Genomic DNA, 21553 nt, shown 5'->3' on the forward strand with positions numbered 1-21553 from the left:
CAAAATCAGGACCCACTGATATTTCACACATCTGTTACCATCTATTCATGGTTATTTACTGCATGGGGTCTGTTACAGATCTAAATATATAAAAGTTCTTTGTAGAACCTTCATTTGCATGGATCTTCGTGGAACCACAAATGGTTGCCCTATGGCATCACTCTGAAAAACCACCCTGGCACCCTTATTTTTAAGAATGTGGCTTAAACCAAGTAGTCATGGGCATTTTGATTCAATTTACTGAATTGATTCTTCCAAGCTTCTTGTTTAAGTGAATTGATTCTTTTGATTCATTTTTAGGGATAGCTTATACTGTAGTTCTATGGGGGTTTGACAGTGCGGGTTGGCTCCATGCTACTGGGTCCATTTGGGGAACCTCTTGAACTCGCTACCACCGATAACGTAACCGAGGGATGAGCCAGCAGATAAGGACACAATACATAAACATAGCAAGGGGCTGGTGCAAAAGTGCTCCAGTGCTTTTATTAAAACCAGTGAAAAAACAAACAGTGCAAAAAAGTGCACTGCTCTCTTCAATAAATGTATAATCTTTCCTGCTCTGGCAGATGAGCCCAGCGCAACTCCCTCTTTGTCTCCCCAGCTCACCCATTGCTCGCTCAGCTGCTGGAGACACTAGCAGCTGAGGTCCTTACATTCTGACCCCAGTCTTAGTTGTCTCAATCGCCATCATCCAGACCACTCGTGGTGGGATGTCCTCCTGTCTTCCTTCTCGCTCAATTGGCATACCTCTGATCCCTGAGGTAGGACTCCCTCTCAATCACACCCACTCCTCACCAATATTCAGTGGCAATGATCCGCCACCTACAGCACCAGTCCTTCACTAATTCATGGCAGTGCTGCACTTCACTGCACTAGCTGGCTGGCTTGTCCTGCCTCTTTCCCCTGATGCTGTTCTTACGGCTCTGTTCTTTCTTGTTATTTATTTTTTCCTTCCCCTATGTCCCATACAGGCTCCTTTTTTACTAATGCTCCTCATGGGACACAGGTACGAATGCACATCGTCCTCCTAGGAATTAATGAGGCACCTGCATGATGTGTTCACTTGCTCGTGTCTTCATGATCAGACAAGCACCCCCAGCCATCCTCGTAGTGAAGTGGGCTCAAGTCCGATTAGAGCCTATACTCTTGTGGGGTGCAAAAACTTATTTAAAATCAGCACAGTGCTTTGGGTCACTTATCATGGGCGGGGTATAACATCACAAATATATACTTTAATAATCTGTACATTAGTTCCATATACAAGTGTATGTACAAGTGTGTATCTCTCTATTATATTAAAAAAACTTGGGATGAGATGTGACCAAGACACTTTCACGTCCCACGAGACTAGACTTTGTGCCAAGAGATTTAACCACGCCCGGGACCACTTAAAGACAAATATTAGATAACAAAGAAGAACATTGTAAAGAATTCAAAAACATTGGCGCGATACACATACAGAGCAGGTTAGAGATAATGGAAGTAGGAAAATTCAAAAGTCTCACAAAAATGATAGTAAAGATCGCATTAGTGCAAACAAATGGAAAATATTACTCTGTGAAATAATGGAACAGCAAAAAGAGATTGAATAGTGTTTGAGGATGTCTACGGGAAAAGAGAGACAAGGCAGCGAGTGAAAAGGACAGCTGCTGTACAAGCTTTTAAATGTTCGAAGCGTCGCACGAGATGCAGATCACGTGGCACAGCAGCAGCAGCAAGCCAGCAGCTGATCGAGCAAAGAGCAAAGAACAAACCTGTATTTGTTTCCCATTGTATCACCATTTAAGAGGGGTTTCGGAGGAGCGACCGCGTCTCCTTGGGGTGTGTTCATCCCCCCTCTTCACAATGGCACGTAGCACAGCCGGTTGAGCAAAGCCCCCTAGTATAAATATATAATAATTATTGTTTGCTAATTTATATTGACCTTTCTGTGGTCCAATGGGAAAACCAAAAGAAAAGCAACCAATTATAATTCAAATGTTGTGAGTCACCTTAAATAATGTCATCAGCCAAATAATAATAAGTAGTATAAGGCCAGTGCAAGGAGCAAAATATGAGCACCCGGAGAGAAACCCCTTAGACACTTGGGAAAAACATTCAAACTCCACACAGTCAATACAAGCGATGGAGGAGAGGCAACAGGTGGGATAAAGAAATCATTTAGCACAAAACAAAAGTGGTGTATTGGTAATCTGGAGCAGGGTGACAAGAAGAGCTGCCTATTTGTTTTAAAGTATGCTTCAATATGCAGTAGTTATAACCTTTAGAAGTGAATTACTGTGCTGTAAGCAGGAAATGATTTAAAAAGACTTTCCTGAACAACATCATTGAATCACCAGTGACTGCTACAAACTTTTCACACATCATTTAATTCTGTTTTTCAAAGATTAACAAGCACACTTTTATTATTTATGCAGCCCCTTTCTATGTCATAAGTATCATCTCAAGTCACTTTACACATACGGTATTTACATTTACATTTACAACATTTAGCAGACGCTCTTATCCAGAGCGACTTACAACAGTGCTTAGTAGTCTACGACTGTTCTTCAGTCTTTAAGGCTAGGATTAAATCTACTGTCATTAAACAAGTTACCGCTGACCAAGTTGTACACAAAACCATGCTAGAAGAAAATAGTAAGTTGTTAGTACAATTTTTTTTTTTTTTTTTTGAGAAAAGGGTAGAAAAAAAGTATGGGGACTTTAGTCCCCCAAGTGCTGTTTATAATTTCCATATTTGTACACACCACTAAGTATTGCATTGTATTTGCACCGCCAAGTTCAGAGTTACAAAGGTACTTATTCTAAACCAGCTGCTTTGTCATTCACAGTCCTGTGCCTCATCCCATATTGCTTATTATGCTAACGTCCTAGTTTTTATTTGACTCTGTTAATTATAGCAGAGGAATTGGTGTCGTTTTTTAGGTAACATGTTATAAAAAAATTACTGTAAAATCTTACAGGAGTTAAGCAGGTGTGAAAAATGTGATTTATATCTTAAACAGTTACATGAGCAGCATATTTTTCATTTTTTTATTCAAAGGGACAATGCATTTAACTAAATTTGAAAATATTATGCAGAGATTAGAGTATGCCACCAGCAACTAAGATTTGTGCTTTAAAAAAAAAATCACAATTCGTAATTGCGTAACATTTACTGACTCACAGGGATACAAACACAACTAAATAGAACACCAGTTTCAAAAATTGCAAATATAAATGTCTTTAACAATCAAGAAACATACACAACGCAAGATCAGTTATAAACTGTTACAGCTTAGATTGCTTTCAAGGCCCATGCAGACTACAGGATATTAAAAAGTGAAATATGATGTCCTCATTCAGTGTCCATTTTTGAATTGGAACACTCTAGAGCTGTGGCAAGCAATTGGTGAAATACAAAGTGATAAATTCAGGCAATGCACCAATCACGGAGGAGACAAAGCCGTCATGGAAAGTGTCTGTAAGTAACTCCAGTATGTCAGCCCCGAGTAATGTTTGTTGTGGTTATACTGTACATTTGTCCCACTTTAGCCTATTGTCACACCTATGATGACACTTAACTTGCAGTGCACCTCATTGACTAGCACTTGTTGCATGATTAAACCTAATCTATATATATATTTCAGCATGTCTGTCTGTTGGTTGGTTGGTATGTTTACATCAGTGTTTTGATTGGCTGAACGAAGCACTGGGAAGCGAGTGACCAATCGGATTAAAAGAAAAGCTGAAGGAAGTCACTCGACTGAAGAAGACGAAAATGCAAAAAGAAATACGATTTTGGATATTTCAAGTGCTCAAACTACACCTCAAGAATTGCCAAAAACGAAGAAACCAAAAAGAATTTTTACTGAAGAACAAAAACTGTGGAATAAACAGCGACGTGCAGTACGACAAGGTAGTCGTGCCCGTCAAGGACGGGCTGCACGCGACTTTTATCAGTGTTGCAGGGTAAAAGTCATTAAGTGTAAAATTATTTGTACCATGATTAAATTTAGTAATAAAATGTTTTTTGTTATTTGTGTTCAAATCTCGCAGCAGAGACAAAATGAACGCCAACAAGTTGCAGCTTACAGAAGCAACCGCACGGAAGAACAAACACAATTGGTTCACGAAATTGAGTGTCTGCGATTGCAACAAAAATGTTCTACTGCCACTGAAATTGAAGTTGCTGAAAGACGTGAACATGAATGGCAACGACAACAAGAAAGTCGGTCAAACGCAACTCAAGTTGAAATTGTTGAGAGAAGAGAACAAGAACATTTACGACAACGAGAGAATCGTTTAAATGCAACTGAAGGTGAAATTGTCGAAAGAAGAGAGCAAGAGCGACAAAGACTACGAGAAAATAGACTTCATGAAAACGAGGAAGATGCAAATTCAAGGCGTCAACAAGATCGCATTCCAACTCGAGAAAGTCGAGCAAATGTGTCTGAAATTCAAGCTCAACTTTGAAGACACACTGTATGTTGCCTTATCTCGAGCGACTTCAAGAAAGAAGATCAAGCTCTTAGTTTGAAAAGATTGCCACGAGGATCAAGATGGTCTTTGCATCAATAATGTAGTGTACCCAGGGATATCCACTTAAATACTTGAATAAACATAGTTTACGTATTCGTTAAGTATGCATTGATTGTGTTAATGATTCATAATTTTATTTTGATAAAGATAAGTCGTTCATTTTATGGCATGTAACACTTTCATACATGACTTAAACTAGAAACAACTTTCATTATGTTTATTATTGCCTTGGAACTAAGATCCATACAGCTCAGGTGGTAGAGTGCACACTACCCTTGGTTGGTGGTTCGATCCCGGATGCCGGAAGAAAGTTAGGACCTAACACCACCTACTGTCCGCCTGGGTTCGAATCCTGATTTGTCGTGTGGCATAAATAACAAAAAACATTTTATTACTAAATTTAATCATGGTACAAATAATTTTGCACTTAATGACTTTTACCCTGCAACACTGATAAAAGTCACCTGCAGCCCGTCTTTGACGGGCACGACTGCCTTGTACTTACTGTATAAGTTAGCACTCGCATATTAGCATCATTTGCAGTTTGATTTATATAAAGGGAGCTGCAAAATTAAAAAAAAAATCAACTCTGAAATTGCATCTATGATCACCTCATAGTTATCTTTTAGACATTCTTGGCACAAAAAATATTGGGAAATATTTAGAATGAATTCATTTAAATAATAATGTTAACCATGTTTCTTTCTGATTTACAACTTTTGTTAAATGAAAGTTTATTTATAAGCTTGAGTTATAATACAAAAAGCTGACAAAAGCCTAAATGATTTAAATGAGGAAGTATGAAGGAATAAACACTTCAACAGTGGAAGATACAGGTTGATTATTATATGCTTTATTTCTGATTTAGATATAATGTTGTAATAAGTATGAGTCTCCAGACATCATAAAGGTTTGGGGCAGCCACCCGTATATTATTACCCAGCTGCAAAAGTTTTTTGAAATACTTTAACAGAGATGTTCACAAGACCAAAACAGTCCAAAACAGAACATTATTTGGAGGTAAGATGGCGGTTTTAAGGGCTGGGGAAGGAAATGATGTCATCTAGTCCGGAACTGGAAGTGACATCATCAAAGGCACCAGAACTGGAAGTGACGTCATCAGAGGCGTCAGAACCTGAAGTGACATGAACCTGGTGAGATTTCCCGGGAATGGTCTGCAAGAAACTTAGAGAGACAGTCAGCACACTCTGCCACCCCCTGGTCTGGTGTAGTATTACAGTTCCCCAGGCCCTTTAGCTGTCTCCTAAACGCACGTGTGTGACAACTGTATTTAAAGGTTTATACAGTGGAGGGGACAATGGCACACACATGTTGCTGGTACTCCTTTCTATTAACAACACTCTTCATTAACATTTCTGTTAAATTTGCACTTCTTACACTTCTTTCTTTTATTGTATGTACAGTTCGTGGATGCATCTGACTGAACTGTATTGATTTGGACTTATTTTTATAGACTTTATGAACTTTGCTTCAACCGGCTTTGCAGCCTTGGGGACAACTGATTCTTTCTGTGGTTCACGGGATGTCTTATGAACATTTATTGCACTGTGGTGATCTAGGAGCCGGAGAAGATCTGTCTTCTTGATTATACTGGATTGCTCTCTATTCAATCTATACGTGCTTAATGACTGAGAAATTATCTGATTTTACACTCAACTGGTTTGTGGCTTTGAGGGCAAATAAGCCTGTAACACCCAGTGTTATATGTATGTGGCTGTATGTTGAAACCTACGAATTCTGGTATTTTCTCCTACTATGCTTTTTTTGCTGCTTGTTATTGCTACTCATCTGTGCCATCCCAGTCCTCTCTGTTAGTGTCAGATAAGTATTGCTCTGTACTATGCTAAAATACTCTCGGGACAAATTCCTTCATATTAAACAGTTTGTTCAGAGCAAATGGTCAGACTGGAATGTTCTAAAAGATACTGGCATTGTGTGGCGCCTAAAATATTTACATTGCGGGTCAGGGTACTACCCTTGCTGGGCTGCATACGAAAAGTTCAACGGCAACATTGCTTCAGGAACATGCCATCCTACAGCTTTGGAAATAGGAGTGTTAGTGTGCCAAATTTGCAAAATGTTAAAATAAACTCTGGTCATGGATATGTGCATAATGAGTCCTCATCAGCTTATAGTGCATTGCTTAACTCAAGATCTCTTAATGTCAAAGTGCTGGTGCTGTCAGAATTCATTACAGACTCTAACCTTGACATGGTATGCCTAACAGAAACCAAACGATTTTACATCTCTCACAGAGGCAACACCATCCCAATACATTTACTTCATAGAGCCTCGCAGCTCAAGACAAGGTGGAGGGGTCACAGTAATTGTTAGAGTAGAGCTAAACATCATAAGAATCTCAATTGACTGCCCATTGTCTTTTGAGTGTCTAGCTCTTAAGCTAATAATGAAATCAGGTCCTGTCTTACTCATTGTTCTCTATTGTCCCCCAAAATACAATGTGTCTTTTTTATCTAATCTTACTGAATTATTATCCCACTTAAGTTCTCTTTCCCAGAGAATCATTGTTCTTGCCGATTTCAACATCTATATTGACATTACTACATGTAGACTGAGTAAATGAATTCCTATCTTTACTGGACTATTATGACTTGCTGTAACATGCTGAGTTTCATACTCACTCTGGTGGTCATATATTAGACTTGATTTGTACATCTGGCTTATCTGTCTGCAACACTTATAGCAGTGATTTGGGACTCTCTGATCATTTTCACTGTCTCATTACCTCTCCCTCCTCTTACCTGTAAACATCAATTTTCTTTCAGAAAAACTAAAAATGTGTCCCTCTATCCTTGCTGGATCCATTTCTGATCTTTTTCTGTCTTTTCCTATTCCATCAACACTAGATGGTTCAGGACTAGATAAACCAGCTCCTTTAAAGCATAAGGAGGTTTCCTTTAAGTGCTCATCTCCATGGTACAATTCAGAATTATGAAAGCAGCTGGCCGACACCTTGAGAGAATGTCACGTAAGACTGGCCTCACTGTGCATATCCAGGCTTTCTCTGACCATCAAACAGCTTACAGGGATGCACCAACTGCAGCCAAGAACACACATTATGGCAGAATAATAGATAATGGCCATGACAACCTGAGGGTTTGGATTCTCTGTAGTTAATAAACTACTTCAACCCGCATATGCCCCAGTTACCTCTTCTACTGAAATCTGTAAAATATTCTTCATCTTTTTCGTCAATTAAATTAAAGATCTAAATAATTCCACTAACATAAATACATCATCTATTTATATCTTTGCCTGTCTTCCTATTCCACCCAGCTACTTTACTACATTTTCACCCATCACACCTGCATTGGTTAACAACCTGCTTTGTAAGATGAGGATGACTTCTTGTGTACTGGACCCCATCCCCGCCACACTTCTTAAGTCTTGCCTTCATGCCATAATCCTGAATATTACGATAATAATAAATACATCCCTTGACATTGGCTTTATGCCAGCCAATTTTAAAAACACTTCTGTAACCAAAGGTTAAAAAAAGTTTGGTCTTGATGCTGATAATTTTAACAGACTTTGCCCTGTCTCTCACTTACCTTTACAGTCAAAAGTTCTTGAGTGTGTTGTAGCCTCGCAATTCACCAGCTACTTAACTTCTAATAATTTGATGGAACCCTTTCAGTCTGGTTTCAGGGTACAGCACAGTTGTGAAACTGCTCTGCTTTGGGTAACTAATGATTTATTTATGGCAGCAGACTCTGGACAAACCAGCATATTAATTCTGTTAGATCTCGGTGCAGCTTTTGACACTGTCAGACCTGACATTCTACTGTTCAGAATGGAGAACATGCTGGGTATCTCTGGCAGTGCCCTCCAGTGGTTTAAGTCCTATCTGATTGATATGCAAGAGTTTGTTAGTCTTGGCAACAGCAGGTCCAGCACATCGCTGGTCACACAAACAGTTCCTCAGGGCTCTGTCCTCAGCCCTCTGCTCTTCGGTATTTTTATGATTCTCCTTGGCCATATTATTCATAGCTTTAGATTGGGTTATCATTTTTATGCAGATAAGATTCAACCATATTTCAAAATAAAAGTACAATTTCATCAGGGCTTTCTCAGCTTGTAACTTGCCTCAGTGATATTAAAAACTGGATGGAGCAGAACTCTTTAAAATTAAATTGCAACAAACCTGAACTCCTGTAAATTGGCACTAAAATACAACTTAAGAAAACAAGCTCCTTCTTAGTCACTCTTGACAGTGATCTCATCAGACCTTCTTCTAATGCAAGGAATCTTGGTGTGATTTTTTATTCCTCCCTTTCTTATTCCACCCACATAAACCACATTAAGAAACATTCTTACTTTCAGCTCCGTAACATATCCCGTGTTCGCTCCTTCCTCTCCTTTTCTAATACTGAGAAACATGTCTATGCTTTGATCACATCCCACATCGATTACTGTAACTCTCTACTAGCAGGTGTCCCTTCTAATCTTATATCACAGCTCCAGTTGATTCAAAACTCTGCTGCAAGAATCCTAAAATGAACCAGCAACAGTGAGCACATCACACCCATCCTGCTTCGCCTCCAATGCCTCCCTGTGTCTTACAGAATTGAATATAAAATTCTATTAATAACCTACAAAGCTATAAATGGCCTCGTACCGGACTACATCAGTGACCTTCTTCATCACTCCGCTCTTTTCCCCCCCTAAGGTCCTCTGATTCTGGTAATCTTGTTGTGCCCCATACTAACCTGCACTGTATGGATGAGAGGGTGTTCAGCTGTATAGTGCTCAGACTTTAGAATGAACTCCCTAAAGTAATTAGATCAGCTGACTGAATTCATTCTTTTAAAAAACAACTGAAAACTCATCTGTTCAGGAAGGCTTTTAACTTAACCTGACATTCTGCCTCCTCTTCCTGTCTTCCTCTCTGTCCAGAAGCCAAGTATAATTTGTGTTATATCACAAATGATGTTACTTACTAAGCTTTTCATTTAGTATTGAATTTAGTATTTTACTCTGGTTTATTTCCTTTTATTCTAATTAATGCTTTGTATATCCTATATCTACAATATCTATCTAGTGTTCTGTTCAGGAAACTTTTGTATCCAATGTTACATATGCCCTGCTGTTTCTTTCTGAGAATCTTTGGAGCACCTTGAGCATGGGAAAAGTGCTATATAAATAAAGCATATTATTATTATTATTATTATTATTATTATTATTATTATTATTATTATTATTATTATTATTATTATTATTATTATCAGTCTGGATTTCTATCCACCTACGTGGCAGTAACTTGCCAAGGCAGACAGACTGTATCACCCTAACCACATCAATGGTCTCCAGTTCTTTTTGGGAATTCCCACACAATCCTGGAGCTATCATCCTTCTAGCAAGTTCTTGGTCTGCCCTCGCTTCTTCACTCATCAGGCCATGTCTGGTTGACTCCCAGAAATCCAATATAAACTGACCATAAGGATTCACACCAGGGAGGTTGTAAGGACTGAAGTCTTGTCAAAGAACGGTGAAGTCTGTTGGTATTACTTTTTCAGGTGCCATATCCACTGTCCCTAAAAGCCACATATTTTGAATAGATGTTAAGTGCATAAACAGAAGCAGCAGCCAAAGCGCTCCTCTGTGCAACTTAAAGTTTTACGAGGTGACCATCTCCTCTACTGGTATAAACTACAACTTTACACCTCCTTACTATCCATATACTTCCCCTATGAAAAAGAGAGACCACCCTTAATTAAAATGTTTAATTCTAGAGTTAAAAAGTGTGGTTAAATATACAGTACTAGCGAACCTGCGGCGTACCATACGGCATCAGGCAGCTTTTTTTAATGATTTTTAAGCACAGGGAAAAAAGTAACATTTGAAAAATCGGTAATGTAATAAACCACCAAGAAAAGTAACATTGTAACAATGCACGGCACAAATCAACATACAATTGTTCGTGACTGAAAACTGGCGGACCGCCGTCGCGCCTTCTCCTCCCAGAGCGAGGGATTGGGGTGGACGGCGCTCAGGCACAGAGGGCGGAATGGGAAGAGAGGGGAAGGACGCCCATTCCGCCCCCTCCGCCATGCCAGTCTGCTGATTTCTCGTTCAGTATGCACTGTCTGCTCATGTGCCCACCCCCAACTCGTCAACTGAGTCGTTTTCCTCTTTGCACAGTCCACATGCACCTGTGAGTCACGTAGACTTTTCATTGTTCTTTGCGGTTTTGGCTGCTTTTCTATATATAATCCACCAAGTCACCCGACCATGGTAGTAGCGAGGTTGGGTGTGTACAAAGGGCAGGGACGTAATCAGTGTGATGTAGCATACGCCACATAATTATGTATTGATGGGTGAACACTTCCTGAATGACACAGTTGTCCAAATGGTGTGGGTTTGAGGATATAACTGTGAGTGAATGAAAAGATAGACCTCTGGAGAGAGCAACATACAATTGTCTGTGACTGAAAGTGGTATCGTCTGTGACGAAGAAGGCCACGCTGGTGAAAGTTACTTCGCCGGTAGGGATAAGTGTCAGTACTTGTAGATTAAGGTGTAGTGAGTCTTCGTTGTTGACGCTTAATATAGCTTGCGTACTGAGATGTTCCGGAGTCACAGTTGAGAAAGCACAGGGAAAAAAATGAACATGTGAAACATCCGTAAAGTAATAAGCCACCAAGAAAAGTAACATTGCAACAATGCTATACACGACCCGATCGCTGTAAACAGAAGTGAAAACAAAATCGAGCCCAGTGCATTCTTTAACTGCCTTGTGGCGCAGTGGTAGTGCTGCTGCTTTGCAGTAAGGAGACTGTGGAAGATTGTGGGTTCGGTTCCTCCCTGTGTGGATAGCGCTTTGAATACTGAGAACATGCTATATCAATGTAATGAAATATTATTATTCTTATGCGTCCAGCTCTCTCTCTCGCGCGCCTGTATGTGTGTGTGTCGCTCGCTCTCTCTCTCTGTTCCTGCAGGTATACGCCGCATAATTATTTATTGATGGCTGAACACTTCCGGAAAGACACAGTTGTCTAAACGGGGTGGGTTTGATGATACAACAGTAAGTGAATGAAAAGATGGAACTCTGGAGAGAGCAACATACAATTATTGTCCGTGACTGAAAATTTGTTTTGGCAGATACATGGATATCGTTTTGAAAGTTTTGCCCTGTGCCTTATTAATTGTCATCGCAAAGGCCAATCTAACAGGAAATTGTCTTTGTGTAAAAGGCAAAGTATCCGCGACAAACAAACTGTTTTACACGCTGCATACCAACCCGCGACGTAGCATACGGCGCATAATCACGACGCTTTTTTAATGTTTTTTAAGCAGAGGGACAAAATTGAACATTTGCAAAATCCGTAATTTAATAAACCACCAAGAAAAGTAGTATTGCAACAATGCATGCTACGATCCAACATACAATCATCGTTCAGTACGCACTGCCTGCTCATGTGCCCACCCCCAACTCCTCACCTGAGTCGCTGTAGTCTGTGCACCTCTGAGCCATGTTGTCCTTTCATTGTTCTTTGTGGTTCGGGCTGCTTTTCTATATATAATCCACCAAGTCACCTGACCATGGTAGTGGGGGGGGGGTTTGGGGTGTGTACACAGGGCAGGGACATAATCAGAGCGAGCGTATGACCCGCACTTACTGGGTATTCCTCGTTCATGGGGAACAATTGCAAGCCCCGGTCCCCATTATGAATGGGGTTCAACGGCTTACCCACGCCTGTCGGCGCCAGATAGACACACGTTGATCCATTCAGTGTAGCGCGCGTGCAGTACCGGACATCCATGGGCATCACATACCTGTTAATGCTCAATCTCACGTGGCTGAAAGCCACTTGTCCCTCTAAGAAGTTGGACGCCTACCGCTTGGCGATCGCGTAACTATTAAGCAGTAGGGAGTCTCATTCATTTTTGGAATTAACCAGACTAATCGCTCCACCAACTAAGTACGGCCATGCAATACCACGCACAGAATCGAGAAAGAGCTATCAATCTGTCAATCTTCTCCATGTCCAGGCAGGGGGAGGTTTCCCGTGTTGAGTCAAATTAAGCAAGATTTGTGTGTGGTGAGTTGTTGCGTCTGGGCACATGAGCAGGCACTGTGAATGCCTTGAGAGCGTGGGTGGACGCGTACAGGAGAATAATGAGTATCTATATATCGTCTTAGATATAGACAGCGTCTGATAGTTGTGATGGTTTTACACTCCAGTACATTGCGGTGAACGCTAGTAACAATCAGGCAGGCAGGCTTATTAGAGTCAGTGCTCTTAGAGTTGGTTGGCGTGTCTCTCTATCGGTTCGAGTTGTTGGGCGGTGCTCTGTCGTTTGTATCCCACGGTCGGACGACTTGGTGGATTATATACAGAAATGCAGCTGAAACCAAAAAGAAAAGTCAACGTGGCTCAGTGGTGCATGTGTACTGTAGCAGAGACAAAAGCGAGTTGGTGAGTTGTTGAGTCTGGGCACATGAGCACGCACTGTGAATGCCTTGAGAGCGTGGGTAGACGCGTGCTCAAGTTGGTGGGTGTGAGTTGGTGGGCTGGGCTTTGTGAGTTGACTGACATGGCTATTTTCTGCGTATCCCATGGTTGTCTTCCGGCAGTGTGAATGCCTCGAGAGACAGGGCGTCCTTGTGTGGTGAGTTGTTGCAGTTTGTGAGTTAAACGCTGCGATGGTTTCACACGTTTGGTGAGTTGTTGCAGTGTGTGAGTTAAAAGCTGCGATGGTTTTACACGCTGGTAACAGGCAGGCGGGCAGGCGTTCTTGTCCCATGGTCTTAGAGTTGGTGGGCGAGGCTCTGTGAGTTGTCGGCGTATCCCATCATCTTAGCGTTGGGTGGGCTGAGTGGTTTATTTATCATGCGTATCCTATGTTGTACATGCTGCATACAGCGATTCACATCTGCGATAAACATGCTTCTTCTTAGATGGTCCTGCCGTGTCCACCGTCGTTCTCGAAGCATACACATACACATGCTAAGAAGACTCATGCGGGCCGGGGAATAAGGAGTGATGGTGGGCAGGGAAACGTTTTCCGTGTTCCTGCATGACCATCTAAGAAGACGCATGTTTGTCGCGGATGCGAATCGCTGTATGTAGCGTGTAAAACAGTTTGCGATGGTTTACGCGGTCGTGCGTCGTAACCGAAAAGTCAACGTGGCTCAGACGTGCATGTGGACTGTAGCCCAGATGAACATAAATGACGGCGTGTTTTCCGAGGCGTCGTGTCCGAGTTGGTGGCCGTGGCTCTGCAAGTTGTCGTCGTATCCAATGGTCTTAGAGGTGGTCTTGGTGGGCGTGGCTGTTTTGCATGCTTTCCATGGGTGGCTACTTGTCTGCGTTTTAGTGAATTATATCTTAGAGTTGGTGGGCGTGGCTGTCTTGCGTGCTTTCCATGGGTGGCTACTTGTCGGCGGCTTACTGAATTATATATATAGATCTTCCCATTATTTGTATTCTAAGCCCCAAGCTACAGTTTCCATTGTCAAGGTTTAGTATGCCTTAATCTGTTTCACTCTTGTCCGCCATTCAGCTGTTATTGCAACTGACCTTTAAACCTCAGTTTACTGGTGGAAAAACCACATAACAGCTCCTCGTGACATTTTAGCCTCAGACCAACCTGGCTATATTGGGTGATCAGGTGGTCACCAGCAAACACCTCCCTGACATCTGGTCACAGTCGTGATGCTCTATATATACTTGCTCCAAATAAGACACTTTTACATTTATCATGAGTAATTTTTTTTTATTATTATTGGTATAGCCCTTTCCCTTAGAATTATTTCAACAAAGTCTAGTCTACCTTTGGCCAACTTCACTATAACATCCTGGATGGGATTTCCAGTTTCTGGATGGCTCCTTTGTGTCCTGTCTGGCCAGTGAATCTGACCAAGCCCCAGATGGCACATTGATATCCTCCCTGGGTCGTGTTCCCGATCAATCCCTGGATGGCTCATTGGGCTCCCTTTGAGGCATTGTTCCTGGCACATTGGCTTACCTTCCAGGTAAAGTTCCCAACAAGCTATGACACTGCACATTCAAAACCCAAAGAGATTGATGGATGATGAAGCTTCCAATGAAAAAATAAAATTTTTCAGATCACATCAAATATATATTGAAAATTAGCCATATATCAAGTACTTTTTCAAGACACTGTATGTATTAACTGTTATTCGGTAATTTAACTTATAATAAAATATTCCACTGCTGAAGGTTTTTGGCTGCAAGCCACTTTGATGGATTCTCCATAATTCAGTTTATCTAGCAGCCCCGTCTTTAGTTGAAGTCACATTACAGTAAGTCAATTTTACATGTAACTGTTTGCTAGATTCAAGTGAACCACATCCTTGCAAAGATGATAAAGGGATTAGGAAAAGGCTGTGCAAAACTGAGTGCAAGACTGATGCATGGATTGTAAAGCCTGGGTAAAAAAGAGCTAATTATTTCCGACCTCAAAAATGATGACATTGTCTATTCTGTTGAATATTTTGACTTCAGTTTTAAGAGCCACTGTTATGACTGTTATGTTACAGGAAGACTTGAGTTTGACTCTTTGAGAGTTGTCAGCAATAGCAGCAGGCCTATTTGTCAAACTCTGGAATGTTTTACATCTGCTAAAAGCATTCCTGCTGTGTTCTTTGCTTTGCTCTGTGGAGTCCTCAGTTCAACCAAGAAACAAACAGAATAATGCCTGGCCATCTGCTGCTTAAACTTTCCATTTTAATCAAAGTTATTAAACATCAAGATCCTGAAATGTTAAATAAGATTTACCTATACAATAAAAACAATGTTTCATTTTCTTTTATTAGAAAAAATGTATTTTCTTTTATTTTCACTTGATAACGCTGTAGCAGTAGAGGTTCTGATCCACCTCTTGAACCCTCAGGTACCACTCCAAACACCAGGTAAAAGTCCAAGACTCTTTTAATTTACAATAATCACGTGCACCAAGCACCCTCCACTCCACACTACTCATATAAATCAATTCTCCAAATACAAACACCAATCCTCCTCTCCCAGACACTTCGCCACCCTACCTCCCAGCTCAGCTCAATATCTGGGCTTTCCCAGAGTCCTTTATACCCCCTGACCCGGAGGTGTTTCTGTTCCATTACCCACAAGTCCTTATTCCTTCCGGGTCAGGGTAAACAGTCCTTATCTTCAACCCGGGAGCACATCGTTTCTTCCTGTCATGGGATTATGACGCACTTCCGGGTTATAGGGCATATATGAGTCCACGAGCCTCCCTACAGCTACTCCCGGTGGTCCCCAAGGTATCCAGCAGGGCTGTGCATAAAAACTACATAGTCCATGAGGCCCTGCTGGAATTCAGGGCCCGTCCATGCTGTCAGGAGAGCTCCTCCTGGCGGCCTGGGGGTGAGGGCCAGAAACTCTCGCCAGCCATCCATCACAACGCTCAACACTTTATAATGCTCAAGTATACTGTATATATATATATATATACTGTATGTATATATATATATATATATATATATATATATATATATATATATATATATATATATATATATATATATATATATATATATATATATATATGTTGTCTCATCTCATTATGTATGTGTACACAGTTGCCCGATTTGTGTCATTTTTGCACCATACACAACCACAATGGATTTGTAACAAACCAATCAAGATGTGACTTAAGTATTAACTATCAGTTCAAATTCAAGGCCATTCTAAAGCCATTTAGAAAAGCAGAAAATTTTTATACATGGTCTCCCCATTTTCAGGGTCTCAAAAGTATTTGGGCAAACTAACATAATCATAACTATAATGATCATTTTCATGTTTCCAGCCTGAAGTCTGGAACCCATAGCCATCTCCAAGTGCTGGTTTTCCACTCTAGTGATACTTTGCCAGGCCTTTACTGCAGTTGTCTTTAGTTGCTGCTTGTTCATTGGATTTTCTGCCATCAGTTTTGTCTTCAGCAAGCGAAGTGCATGTCCAATTGTGTTGAGGTCAGTTGACTGACTTGGCTATTGAAGGATCTTCCACTACTTTGCATTGAAAAGCACTTGGTTTGCTTTTGCAGTATGTTTTTGCTCATTGTCCGTCTGTACTATAAAGCATTGTCCTATCAGTTTTGCAGCATTTGGCTGAATCTGAACTGATAGTTTAGCCCTATACAATCCAGAGATCATCCTGCTACTCCTGCCAGCAGTCATATCATCAATAAACACTAGTGAGTGACTTCCATTTGCAGCCATGCATGATCATGACATAAAACTGCCTCCACCATGTTTCACAAATGATGTGGTATTCATCAGATCATGAGCCTTTTCTTCTGTTCTCCATACTCTTCTCTTTCCAACATTCTGATATATATATTGCTCTTAGTTTCCGTTATCCAAAGAAAATTGTTTTCTGGCTTTTAAAAAATGTTTTTGGCTTTTTTAATCTATCCATGGTTTGCTCCTTGTGGTAAATCCTCTGTCTTTACTTTCATGAAGTATTCTCTGGACTGTAGACTTTGCCAATGATAGGTCTACCTCCCAGAGAGAGTTCTAAGTTTGCCTAAATGTTGTTAAGGGATTCTTTTTCACCAAGGACAGAATTCTGCTATCATTTGTGGTTTTCCAGACCTTCTTGTGTTGCTTACTTCACCAGTGTGTTCCTTATTTTTAGGAATATACTAAATGGTTGATTTGACCACCTCTCATGCTTCTGCTATCTCTTTAAAGGATTTATTTTGTTTTCTCAGCCTAATAATGGACTTTTTTTTACTTGCATGGACAGTTCTTTGGGCCTCATATTGAGAGTTCACAGTCACAGCTTCCAAATGCAAATACCTGCTTAATAGTTAGTGAAATAATGAGGGGACTGTCCCCACGTGGCTATGGAACACCTTTTCAGTCAAATGTCCAAATACTTTTGAGCCCCTGGAAAAGGGGAGCAATGAAGAAAAATGGCTATCATTCCTAAATGGCTCATACAATATTTTTGGTAAACCCCTTAAATTAAAGCTGAAAGCCTAACCTCCAATCACATAATGATTGCGTTATTTCAAATCCATTATGGTGTCTTACAGTAGCCAAAATTATGAAAATTGTGTCACTGTCCAAATACTTATGGACATGACTGAAGGTAGTGAATTAAAAAACAAGCATGATAATTAAAGATAATAATAATAATAATAATAATAATAATAATAATAATAATAATGCATTTTATTTATAGAGCACTTTACATTAGCAGTAAATCTCAAAGTGCAACATAAAAAGATTAAACAAAGGCAAAGCAAGATAAAAACAGAGATAAAGCAACATATAATTATTGCATTCTTGTTAATAAGCTTTCCTAAATAGAAAAGTCTTTAGCTGTTTTTTAAAACAGCCCACAATCTGCTGTGTTCTTAGGCTCTCTGGTAGGGCATTCCAGAGCCGTGGAGCAGCGGCTGCAAAGGCTCAGTCACCCATTGTATGAAGTTTGGTCACAGGGGGTGAAGGCGGTAGGTATTTGTAAAACGGAGATTTCTTGTAGTGGATTGTAGTATAAGGAGTTCTTTAAGATATTGTGGAGCATTTCCATGGATACACTGGTGAGTAAACAAACAGAGTTTGTATTCGATACGGAGATGGATAGGGAGCCAATGAAGTGACCAAAGGATTGGTGAGATATGTTCATATTTTCGTACCCTCATCAGGATTCTTGCAGCACTATTTTGAATTTGTTGGAGCTTTTGAAGACTCTTGTTGGGTATCCCGATGAGGAGTGCATTACAATAGTCCAGTCTGGATGAGACAAAGGCATGAACCAGCTTTTCAGCATCACAGAGGGAGAGGTAGGGACGGAGTTTGGCTATGTTTCGGAGATGAAGGAATGCAATTTTACAAAGGTGATGGATATGTATATCAAATGACAGATGGGAGTCTAACTTGACACCCAGATTTGTAACAGAAGGGTAGAGGGTAATGATACGGTCAGAAAAAGAAATACAATTTACAGAGGAAGGAAGTTGATGGGGGGTGCCAATTAAAAGAGCTTCAGTTTTGGTGCTGTTCAGCTTGAGGAAGTTCTTGGACATCCAGGCCTCAATCTCATCCAAGCAAAAGGAAAAAGTTGATGGAGGTGTAAGAGAAGTCGAATCCAGTCTCACATAGAGCTGCGTATCATCGGCATAGCAATGGAATGAAACTCCATGCTTGCGGATGATGTGAACCAGGGGTAGTATATAGATATTAAAGAGAGTCAGCCCAAGGACCGATCCTTGTGGGACTCCACAGGTGTCAGTGTGGGTATGAGATTTAGCATCCCCCAAGGCCACATACTCAGTGTCTGACTTGAACCACTCGAAAGCAATGCCAGAAAGTCCAATTGTATAGTGAAGATGATGAAGGAGAATATTATGATCTACCGTATCAAATGCAGCTGTAAGGTCCAGGAGGATAAGGAGTGATGGAGAGCCATGGTCAGCAGCCATCATTTTTTGACTCTAATCAGGGCTTTCTCTGTGCTGTGTGAAGTTCGGAAACCAGGCTGAAAGTTTTCAAACAGATTGAATTTTTTGAGGTGATCCTGAAGCTGAACCAAAACATCCTTTTCCAAAACCTTAGACAAAAATGGAAGGTTGGAGATCGGACAATAGTTTGCTATCACTTCAGGATCCAAAAAGGATTTTTTTAAATGATGTCTAATTTTTGCGGTTTTCAAGGCCAGTGGGACTAAGCCAATCTGGAGAGAGTGATTAATGACGTCAGCAATGAGAGGGCTTATATCTGATACATTAGCTTTTACCAGAGGAGTAGGAAAAGGGTCCAATGAACACATTGAAGGTCGCATCCTCTGTATGATGTCCTCAACTTCATTAGATTAGATTAAGGAGGAACATCCTGGCCATGAAAAGTGAATTGATTCGTGGTCACAGAAATCCTTGAGGGTTGACTGAAATTTGCCAATCCTATCTACATCTTGTCTGCTAACATGGAAGTAGTATGTAGACAATGTGGTGTATTGCATTTCTAGTTAACTTCCCCACTAGTGTACACCATGTGGCCCCGAGCAGGTCACATAATCTGCTTGTGCTTCAGCCTTAAACAAATACAGGTTAACAGTTGTCCTACCTATCTGCTCTTGTTAAGTGCCTTGGAATGCTGTTTGCTGTGGAAAGGTGCTATATAAAATAAGGGCTGTGTGGTTAGTTGAGTCCACTCAACATGAACATGTGCATCCACCAGGAGACTCTCTTGTTTCATCTTTTGTTCAGTATTTTATGGATAGGGCATTAAGGTGCAGACCCTTGGGTTGGGAGACTAAGGACTGCATCTCTGCTTTTCTATGTGCACACACAAGAAACGTTTACAGCTGAATGTAATGCAATTGGGAAGAGAATTATTATTTTCAAATCTGAGATCATGACTGTCTCCAGAAAAAAATGACTTGTTCACTACAAGGGTCAGTAGCTGCAACGAGTGAAGGAGTTCAGGCATTTTGGGATGTTGTTCACAACTGAGGATTGTTGTGACTGTTAAGTGTGAAAGATGAACTGGTGCAGCACAAGCGGTTTTGCAGAAGTTGTATCAGGCCATTATCATGTGGGAGCTTTTGATTTACTGGACAGTCTACACCCTCATCATTCTCTATAGCTATAAGCGCTGATTATTTACTGAAAGAAAGTGATCAGAAGTACAAGCTGCCAAAAGGTGATTACTGGGCAGAGTTGCTGAGCTCACTTGCCATGATAGGATGAGGAAATCAGCATTATGGGAGGTTCTCATAGTTAAACTGCTGCTTCTCCTGCTCAAGTTGAGCCAGTTGAGATATTTTGAAAAATTAATTGAGATGCCTCCCGACTGCCTCACCAAAGAGTTGCAGAATGCATAGCTGACCATGTGAAAAAACACATTCTGGAAGAATTATTTCAATGTTCTCCTAATAAAATCTAGGAAAGTGAAAAATGTTGGTGAGGATATAATGGCTCAGTCTGCTCAGATGACATGCTTCAAACATGACTAATGTATTTTAAGAGTATTTTTAGAATGATCCATTAAAGTCATGACACAAAGACACTTTTAAAATAATCATTTTGTCTATGTTTTGTAAAGTTGCACTGTCAGCTTCTTTAATTTCAGACTGCTGTCTCACTAGGGTTGCTATGTTTATTTTTCCATTCAAACTTATGCCCAGGTATGTTATTCCTAGAGAATAATGTTTTAATGATGTTACAGGGAGCAGTAAATTGTAAAAATGGATTGTGTTACATTGGATATATAGTATAAAGGCCACATTACTTTGGTATAGCAATATAAAGACATAGCAGCCCTAGACAATATGCAGAGGTGAGGAGTCAAGTGCATCCTGGGACTAAAGGGCAAGTTCTACTCTGACAGGCTAAGTGAGTTAAACCTCTTTAACTCTGAGAAGAGAAGGTTGGATGGGGCGCTAGAGCAGGTTTCAAAATTCTCAAAGTCATTGATTCAGTTGAATCAACAGAATTCTTTTAGTTAAATATGGAATCATCAGGGCCATCTTAACAGCATTATAGGCCCCCGGGCAAAGCAGTGCACTGGGGCCCCTACCTACACCACCACTCACAGGAATAAAAAAGGAAATGGTCGATAAAACTGGACAAATATTTATTGTATTGGTACTACCAACAAAATCAGTGTTTACAAATTAAAAAAAACATGCTGTACAGCAAAGATTAATCAACACATTTAAAGAATATAACGAGCCTTGCAAAACACAAAAATTTCAACATATAAATGATACTCTACTGGTATACCATATAGACTGAAATGGTATACCATAATTACTATAATTACTAATTAAAAAAATTATTTAAAAAAAAAAAAAAAAAAAAAATTAAAAATTATTAAAAAAAAATTATTAATTACATAATTACATTACTAATTACATAATAATTACATTACTAATTACATAATTACTATGAATTATATATTATTAATCAGGTGTTCAACACAAACATTTGTGAAATTTCTTTGCAAAGAATTGAGTTGAAGTGACATTAACATATACGCTTTTACATTATG

Source organism: Erpetoichthys calabaricus, chromosome 1 (assembly GCF_900747795.2).
Source record: "Erpetoichthys calabaricus chromosome 1, fErpCal1.3, whole genome shotgun sequence".
Taxonomy (NCBI): domain Eukaryota; kingdom Metazoa; phylum Chordata; class Cladistia; order Polypteriformes; family Polypteridae; genus Erpetoichthys; species Erpetoichthys calabaricus.